Source organism: Neovison vison, chromosome 9, assembly GCF_020171115.1.
Source record: "Neovison vison isolate M4711 chromosome 9, ASM_NN_V1, whole genome shotgun sequence".
In the NCBI taxonomy this organism is placed as follows: Eukaryota; Metazoa; Chordata; class Mammalia; order Carnivora; family Mustelidae; genus Neogale; species Neogale vison.
Genome location: NC_058099.1, coordinates 78,725,474 through 78,735,622, shown reverse-complemented (window position 1 = coordinate 78,735,622; position 10,149 = coordinate 78,725,474). Strand labels below are relative to the sequence as shown.

General features: G+C 44.3%; 1 pseudogene; it reads left to right on the top strand.

Moving 5' to 3' along the window:
- Positions 1 to 2,168: 2,168 nt before the first annotated feature.
- On the top strand, positions 2,169 to 6,070 carry LOC122916770 (annotated as a pseudogene).
- Positions 6,071 to 10,149: the final 4,079 nt, after the last annotated feature.

The following is a 10,149-nucleotide window of genomic DNA, read 5'->3' as shown; positions in this document are numbered from 1 at the left end:
TTGCCACTATGGTTCCAAGAAATGTCATTGATTTTTAGTCTGTTCAGCATTTTGCTTCTTTCACAGACTGAAGTGATGACTCCCAGGCTTTTTAAAATGTTAGATCTGGAACCAGAAGTTGCCCTTCAGAGAATGACTCTTTATTTTCCTGTTCCTCTTCCCACATTTCTGAATGAGTTTGGTAGGGTCAGAAAAACACCTAAAATGGGATGTCTAAGGAAAGAACAGACATGAACTCCTCTAGGAAAGGAGATCTGACAGGGTGAAGGATTAAGCACGCACTAAGGATTCCACTTGAAACACATGGTCTATTAGGGTATGGTGGTGGCTCTTGGGTAAAATCCCAAACACAATGATTCTGCAGTTCTGGATTGGGTTATTTAGAGAGTATGAAAGAAGAAACTAGAAGAAAACAAATTTTCCCAGGTCTTGATCATGAGTCACATTCCCATGTCAAGCAAGCCTGCCTTCACGTTGGGATGATCAGAACAGTGCTGAGCCTCTGAGAAGAGACTTGGGTCTGAGCTATAGCCTACGATACAGGGTCTACCTCAGGGAGCACAGATGTGACTGTCAGGCTTCAGTTTGTACGTCCTCATTGAACAAAGAACTTCTGAGTGAGAATATCAAGTGTGGACCCCCCCAGACAAAATCCTCCTTTGTTTTTCAAAATAAAACCTTAAAAATTGAGAAAAGCAAGGAACACAAAGTTCTATAAATTAAAATACAGTCCTTGTGTTCTTGGATAAACAATGTATCCATTTCTGAGAGAAGAGTGAATGATGAGTCCCCACTCCTCATTCTTTTCTTTTCGTTCTAGTGTCAGGGCAGAGCCAAGAGGAGGAAAGGTGGGATTCTGAAAGGTAAGATTCTGCCTATTCCACCTGAGCTCTCCAAGGCTGACCCTTCCTGTCCTTTCCATGAGGGCTCAGTCCATGATCTCTAAGGATGCCAGCTCCTAGATACATTCCCTTCCAGAAAGCAGAGGCCTCAGGGGAGAGGATCATGGAAACGCAGTCAGAATGCAAAACCCTTCTCAGTTTCCATGCTCTGACGATTACTGAGCATGAAGCAGTGATGGATCTGGGCAATATGTATCTGTCCAATACATATCTGTCCAATATGTAGCCATGTGAGACATTAAGAGTCAGAACTTCTGAAGTTCTGAGACTTTGTGAAAGACCTGTGATGTCATGGATACTTGAATTCTTCTTTGAGGTAACCATTGACCGATGTTCCACATAGGGTGGTTTTCAGTATCACATAGAATAGATAATACATACAAAAGCCCATTGTGAATGATAAAATAATGTAAGTCTTATTATCATTGATCATGTGATCTTATATCCTAATACATGGTACTCTCCAAGTCCAATCTACCAAGGATATCTTTAAAGGACACTCTATTCAGCCTTCTATTAGATCTCTCGCTTCTATCTTCATTATTTTCCTGGTTTCCCAGGGTGGAGAACTTGCCAGAGAGAAGTTGGGGAGGCAAGAAAGGTGCTTTCTCTTCTGTAAAGGTGAGTAAACATTACCTTCTTTCCTGTACCACTCTTTTAAGCAGAGTCTATGTATTTCTAGAACCTTAGGGAAGCCTCAAATTGACATAGGATGGAAAATTCTAAGAGTTAGAATTTGAAGTCTTGGGGATGTTGATGGGTGGGGGGCTACCTTTGCCAGACCAGCCATGGTCACCTATGTTTGTTCTGGTCCTGGTTGCAACTTTGTATGTCCTATCTCCCATAGCCCCCTAGGCTGGCGTCATGATACCATCCGCTTTCATCAACTATTATGTCCAGACCCCTTCTGTGAGGAGTCTAACAGCACAACTGCTGAGGTGAATCAGTTGCTGTTCCAGAGGCCCTGGAATATGCTACTCCCTCTGTGATCCCCTTGGTTTCTATAACTTCTGTGACTCACTCATCATTCACTTTGTCTCCTGACTTCTCTGCAGTTGCTCCAGGAGACCTAATACCAGCCTCATTGCCTGAGCCTTCCCCCCAATACCCTCTATCTTCTCACCTAACCCAGTGACCCCCTTAGCTGACTTTTTCTTACCCTCACCCTTAGGTACTCCCTGCCACTAGAGCCAAACGCCTAGGATTCTTAATTCCTAGGGAACCATTCCATACCTCTACCCCCTGCCTTTCCTCCTTTCCTACCACATGATGTTCAGACAACAAGAGGCCACTTTACCTCTGAATACCATCTCCACTCTTGACCCACCATTTCACAAGATAACAACCTCTTACCACCTCTGTCTCATATAAGGAAACCCACTGTTTCATTTGCTTGTTATCATAAGGCATCTCTTTCACCACTGCCAGACTGCCCTTTAACTGTGACTCAATCTAAATCAATTTCCATCTCATTTAAACCTATTCCTGAGAATTCATCTCCAGATGGTCCTGGTGGGATATCTCCTTGTGTTCCAACAATCAGAGGTAGTGAGTGTTCAAACCCATCGAGTTCCAAATTCACTTATTGGCAGGCCCATGGCAAGAACATGTTCCTCCCCACATTATCACAATCTGATGTTCACCAAGAGCAAGTCTACCTCCGCCAACCAGAAACCTGTCTCAGGAGAGAGACTGCTACTAAACACAAGGAGGCCAGTGGAATTTCTTTCCCTGTTCTTAACTTCTAGGCCCTATTGGAGAGACAAATGGAGAAGAGGATGGCTTTCCAGATTTTAGAGAAGAAAGTAAAAGAGGAGGGGCCATTTTCCAAACAAATGTGGTCAGAGTACCAATGGACATCTTTAGGGAATGTTTTGCATCTGCTTGATGTACAGGTCACCATAGCCTCCAAAAGTGGCTGGAATACTGAAGTGAAACCAGAGCAGCTCTCTATTTATCAACAGCTCCTCTATGTCAAGGCTTTGGCAGAAAACTTGCATCAGAAATATAGCCAGCTCTTCTGGGGTCTTCCTTCTTTGCACAGTGAGTCCTTAGTAGTCACTCTCCTGATTTCTAGTAGTATTTCCCCACTAGAGTCTCACTTTGTCTTATTCAATGGAATTCACAATACCTCTGCTATCAAAATACAAGCATCTCCACCACTTCCTCATTCACAACCATTTCCTCTCCCCATTGTACACCCCCAATCCTTGCCTCAAACCCTGTCCCCATCCCAACCTCTACCTTTCACTAAGGTGAACACCCATGCCCATTTTCAATCCTACCTCCCGATCATACCACCTTCTTCATCCCTAATTAGGGACTGTGGAGTGTCTTTCCATAGATCCAAGAATGAATCAGACTCTCCTATCTTGACTGAAAATCAACACCTGGGATGGCATGTGTTGCAGAAGCAATAGGAAAGGTTGTGGGCTTTAGTTCCTGTGTTCCAGAAATCTGAAGAAACCATTTGTCCTCGAGCTCCCAACCTTCCACTGGTTAGCCGGACGTCCCATGCCTATGTACCCGCTTCCATCCTTCCTAGCCATTTTCATATCTTCTGTGAACCCCAGGAGACACTGGAGTTACATAGCCCAAGGAAGGTAGTCCCACACTGGTGCCTCCATGACTGCAGAAATCTAGACTCCCTAGCAGTGATGGAGCCTCAGCATACATTATCAGAACTCTCCTAGCAAAAAGGCAGGCATGTTTACTTATAATTCTCTGAGTTTCAGGGCCATAGTAACCGGGATCTAGCAAAGACTGAATTGAGTCTCCCCGGAAGTTTCCACGAGAGGGTCCAAACAGTGTTCCAGCTAAGAAAAGATATGAGGAGGAATCTTGGGTATATCCTAGAGAAGAGTCCAGAAGACAGCCCACAGAGGATCTTAGAATGCCACCTAGTGAAGGGTCTGAGGGCTGCCTTGGAGACAACAAGGAACTGTGTGTGTCATTCAAGGAATCACTCGGGGAATGAAATATTGAATGTCTCAAGGAAGGACACAGACCAGAATCAAATGAAAAGTATTCTTAGTTTACATACGATCAAGAAGTTTTGGCAGATCACTGCGGGTAGGAATCCCATAGGTGTGTGTTATTCATGGCTTGCTGATGACAATACTTTGCCTTTCTCTGGGAGTTCCCATACTGCTCCAGAAAACACAGATTCTAAAGACAATGGTGGGTGGGGTTTACTGCCAGAGCATCACTCTAGAGCATTCTTTTCTTCATCCCAGTACTCGACAGGTGCTAGAGGCCCATATTATTAGATTTCGCATGAGTGAGAGGTGGGGTCTACCCCTCAGGGTTCTTGAATCCATAAAATTCTGTAAGTTGAGAGAATCCAAAACATGGCCTCTTCCCCAATTTGACTTTCCCTCATCAGCCATGCATATTTCTGGGGTGGATTCCAAAGCTGAGATTTTTAAACACCTTGAGGGAAGCTCTAAACCCATTTTCAGAAACAGGGTGAGAACAAAAAGTCAGTCCCCACTGCAGATCATCCTCTCCTCACTATGTCATCTGTGGGCAATGATGGACGGGGGACTGAAGGCATCACACTCTGACACTGACCATAAGACTGCAGAGTGTATCCAGAGAGCTGAGTCGGGCAACCAGACTTTTCAGCCCTTTACACACAGCATCAGAGCTCAAGTGCGACCCAGTGAGACTGTACCAGACAACACATGTGGCCCAGAGGTACCTGCAAGTCAAGCTGGTGCTGGACTTGAGCCAACCCATGAGAATGTGAGTTCCAGTAACAGAGTAGAAATGGAACAGGGCAAAGATATGGAGGATAAGAATTTACAACATTTTGCCATGTTCATCCTGTCCAGGGATATATTCGACACCAAGGAGCTCTATACCCTTCAATCCCAATCTTGGGAAATCTTGATGACCAGTGAGTTGGGAAGCTCCAAAATGATAAATGTCAACATGAATGAAGTAGAAACTGCCATGACCATGGAGCACCCCTCACCAAAAATACTGGTTTCCTAAGATTCTAAACTATCAGATCTGAAAAGACAGATCCTGAGTGAGTTAAAGTTTAAACTGGAGAGTGAGGAGCATAACCAGGCTCAAGAATTTCCCACTGACATGCGCCTTCCCTCAGATAGCTTGAATTCCAAGGCTTCACTGACTTGGTCCCAGAGTGTGTGCAGCGGGGACATGGAAGCATCCCAGCTGCTGCACATCCAACTGAAGGAGAACAGAATTAGCACAGAGGAGCAGCAGGAATCCTGGGACTCAAAACTGGCCTTCTGTAAGGGCCAACCTACAAATTTCTCACAAAGAAGAAGTGCAAAGAAAGTGAGACCTCAGGATCCCAAAGCAAGAAAATGCAAAAGGGAGGACTCAGGAGTAGGGACATCTGTAGGCAGAGAGGAGAGTCTCCATGCTGAGGACAGAAAATGAGAGAGTGCTTCCCCAACTCTGTCACAGAATGAACAGTTTCCTCTTGAAAGTTACTTCAGAAAAAAGATGAGGCAATTTTCTCAGTGGATCAATTCCAAGAAAAAAATCATAGGGCATCAGGAAAGTCCCCAGCAATAAGCCAAGTTCATGTCCACCTTAGCGCAGCACCAAGACCGATTTGAAAGTGTGGCTACTTTTGGGAGTGATCGGCCTCCTGAAGCTCACAAGCTCACTTGGGAAGGTCCTAGAAGAGAAGCTGGAACATATGTACGTTATCTGAGGCCTCAGAGTGAAGCCAGCAGCAGGAGGAACTACAGGCCCAGGTAGGGCACGGCAAGAGACCTCCCTCCAACTATTGGGCTCTTTCTGACCCACAACAAGAGAAACTGGCAAGTATCAGGTCCTGCAGCCAAGAAGCTGTCTGTGCGGACTAGAACTGTCCTACAAAAATTAGAACAGAAAGAGGGTCAGACAGCCCCAGAAACCTGAGGCTTTTGAGAATCAGCTATTAAGCCAGAGTCAATGTCCTTCTCTGCCTTCTGGAAAGTCTGTGCCTCATCCAATCCCCACCTGTATGCATCAAGTTTGCCAGGTCCTTTGGGCCACCAGGGGTGACCCTGACAAAAAATACTGTGTTTAGCAATTTGACTCTTCTACTCAGGCAGAAAATGCTTCTCCAGCACTTCTTGGGAGAAAAAATTCTCTTAAGAAATCATTCAGTCCTTGTTGAGAAAACTTCACAATTTTCATGACAATATATCCTCTGATGAGAACAACCTTCAGCACAACCAAGAATATTAATCCTCCTCAATAAATTTTTTTTTTTTTCTAGTAGAGAGTGGTGTTCTCTGTGTGCTGCACTGGGACTGGGGCTGGGGCTTGCAATCAGGGAAAGGAAGCAGCGCGTTCAACTCTGAGTAGTTAATGCTTTTGGCTTCTACAAGTACACCAGTCCCTTGTAGAAAGCCAGACAGTGGCCTTCTCAGTTTTATCCTGGGGTCCCTTATTTGATCCTGCTTTGATATCCTGTATTTAAAACCTTTACTCTTTTTTTTTTATAAGAAATATAACGTGCTTACTCTGAAACCTTCAGGCCTTTACAAATAGTGAGAAAAACCCTTAAAGACTAAAACTTGATTTAAACTCTCTTTCACTTTCTCCCAAACTATTTTTCAGGTAGGATACTATGTCAGCTAGGCCTCACCTCCTGGAGGTTACTCAGGCCCAATGATACGATTTCAACAGATGAATATACGGGATAGTCTTTGAGCATGAAGACAGTGCCCTCAAGGATGTTGCCAGGGACATTGTCCTCCTATATGATGCACCTTCCCAGACATGCAACATTTTACCCCAAGGTTACAGTAATTCAGGTGTACATTAATTATCTATTGCTGTGTAATGGATATTCCAAAATTTAGTGGGTTTAAAAAAATACATACTTAATATCTTATGGCTTTTGTGGGTCAGAAATTTGGGTGAGGCCTACCTGGATCCTGGATTCTCTGCTTCAAGGCTGCAACTAAGATGTCAGCTGAGGCTACTACATTCTCATCTGGAGGCTTGACTGGGGAAGGACCAACTCCTGTACTCATTCACATAGTTGCTGGCAGGATACAGTTCCTCAAAGTCTGTTGGAATGAGATCTTCAGTACCTTGCTGGCTCTTGGCTGGGGCTGGCTGGTTCCTTATCAAGTGGGCTTCTCCAGCATGGCAGCTTACTTCATCAAAGCAAGGAGAGAGTTTGCAAATAAGATAGAAGTTACAACCTTTTGGAAACGAGTAATGGAAATGACATCCTATCACCTTTCCTTTATTCTATCACTCAGAGGCAAATCACTAAGTCCAGCCTATGCTTAAGGGGAGGTGTAATTACACAAATGTGTGACCATCAGAAGTGGGGATGATTGGAGTCTTCTCAGAAGTTTTCCTAATGCAAGGGTTTCTTTTTGGACACTTTCCTCAGTTTGCTGGTGCAAAAGTCTCCAAACAAGCCAAGTTGGATCTTTGTCCTCATTCATGTCCAAGTCATCAAGGTCAAAATTGCTTAATGGCTAAATGAAGTGGCACCTGGTAAGTAACCATCAAAGAGATTGGAGCATCCAAAGAAGGAAGGAAAGATGACATAGAGAGGTAAAGGTAGTTTGGGTTTATCCTGAATGGTTAAGTAAAATAAACCCTGAGAACCACCTGACTTACCAGTATTCAAACTGGGGGCAGGGGCAGGCAGGGAAGCTGGTGTAATAGGACTCATCCGGCTCTACCACAGTCTCTCTATTTTGACTTAGCTCCCAGACCACAGGTGTGTAGAAGTAACCTTCAGCTTCTGTAGACCTAGCTAATGTTATACAGGAAGGAACCTATAGGTTGCAAGGTTTAATTTCTGTTCTTGTTAATATATTTAATATAGTGCTGTCATTTCAAATTTAATTCTCATAGTTTGAACATCAGAGAGAATGTGTCACTCAACTGTTGGAAAAGGCAATACTAGGGATCTTAGAGCACATACTCCCATTTTGGGATATTCTCCACATACTTATGCCTTGAAGGCTCCGATGCCTGGGAAGTCTGTCACACTAAGGCACCCCTGTTCTTTCTGTGATCCCGGGAATCCTGAGACACACTGCCCCAGCTAGGATTCTGCCTGCTTCGGCACCCAGGAGTCCTTCAGGCAAGGACATCCCTCACAGGAGCTGCCTTCTAAAAGTTCTGATTCTGTGCTCTACTACTCTATCACTTGCCTGTAGCCAGCTGATGGAGGCTCCCTCCCCTCCCCCCATGGCTTATCTTCCCATATATCGCCTCGGATTCCCTCCTTTCCATCTCCTACCTGGCAGAATACGGTCACTTTTCTATCTGATGAGTTGCAGGTATTCTTTTCTTTGAACTCTCCTTGATTTCACAGGTGTTCAGAATGATTTTATGGCTATCTAGCTGAATTCCTGCCACCAGACAAAGTTAAGGTCTCTCACTGCTCTGCTTTCTTGGGCTGCAATCTCAATGCAGATTTCTTAATCCCCTCTCATAGAAGGGCAACCTGAAGGACAGAGAACATAATATATATTCAGTGGGCTAGCATGAAAGAGGGAGACAGTGATGGAGAGCCCCCTTTTACTGTGAGGAGTTATTTGGATGTAAAAGACAGGAAATATAACTTAATTGACTTAAAAAGGAGACTCTATTGACTTAGGTACTTGAAAAAGTCTGGGAATAAAGCTGGCCTAAAGTACAAGGGTTCATGCTGGGGCTCAATTGATGCCTTCAAGATTCACTTTCTTTTTTTTTTTTTTTTAAAGATTTTTATTTATTTATCAGAGAGAGAGAGGGGGAGAGAGCGAGCATAGGCAGACAGAATGGCAGGCAGAGACAGAGGGAGAAGCAGGCTCCCCGCTGAGCAAGGAGCCCGATGTGGGACTCGATCCCAGGATGCTGGGATCATGACCCGAGCCGAAGGCAGGTGCTTAACCAACTGAGCCACCCAGGCGTCCCAAGATTTACTTTCTATCTATTTCTTGGCATTCTGGACTGACTTTCTGCCCATATTTTGTAGCTTTAAGTGTATCTTCCAAGCTTTAAGTGTAGCTACAAGTGGTTGTGTCTCTCAGTAGTCCTTGCAGAAAATCCCACTGTGCCTTACTGGCTCCAGTTTTGTCACATGCCTATCCCTGACCAATCACTGTTGTCAAAAGCATAATATCATCTTTTGGCCCATACTGATTTATAGATGCATTCTCAAAAGAGGAGTGTTAGGGAAAGACAACTCTACCTGCCCATAGACTAAGACTGAGAATGGGGTTAGTTCCCTAGAGATCAATAAAGGGACTGTTTCCAGAAGATGAGTGAATGCTAGGTATCAAAAATAAAACAGATGCCTACTCCAGACCTCTTTCTCTGCCCCATTTATGCTTTCTTTTCCAGAGTTATGCCATGACTAAAGCTTGGGGTTGTAGGAAATGCTGATTCCTGAAGGTGGGATGGGCTGGGGTCAAGGAGAAGAACCTGAAGGAGGAGGAATCAGTCAGAGTCCCCAACACCCATGTGGATAGACCGTCCAATAATCTGGTCTCTCACTGTTCACCCCTGCTCATCCTTGAACCCTTTACTTCCATTCCAGTTTAGTTATGGCCATATCCTAGAACTTATCACCAGGAACACTTCTGCCATCTGAAAAGACAGTTGGACATTCCACCAAGTTCATCCTTTCAGCTTATGCCCTCAGTATGCCAATTCTTCAACTTAGGAACTACAAGGCACTGTACACATCTTCCTGTCCATCTATACTGCTTTGTCTCATTTCCTCACTCTCCAAGGAAAACTTCATTGTTCGTCACTTAATTCCAAACCTAAAGAGCTCTATTTTTTCTTTAAATTTTTATTCATATTTTAAAATTTTTCAGTGTTACAAAATTGTGTTTACGCACCACACCCAGTGCTCCACGCAATACGTGCCCTCCATAATACCCACCACCAGCCTCACCCAACCTCCCACCGCCATCCCCTCCAAAACCCTCTGTTAGTTCCTCAGAGTCCACAGTGTCTCATGGTTTGTCTTCCCCTCCAATTTCCTCCAGCTCCCTGCTCCTCTCCATGACAGCTTTTATTCTCCTTTCATCTGTCATGCCGGGCAAAAGGCAGTTGTGTCTTTTTTAGACCTGCATTCTAATAAAGGGGTGATTCATGTAGGATAAAATCAACACAAGTAATTGTGTCGATGCCACCATAAATGTTGTATAGTATTAGTCAGCTTCAACAATCCGTGAAAACAACCCATTAGTTCCTTCAGTGTTTAATGTGCACTAGGCATTCTTCGAAGCAATAGGGGCACACCAGT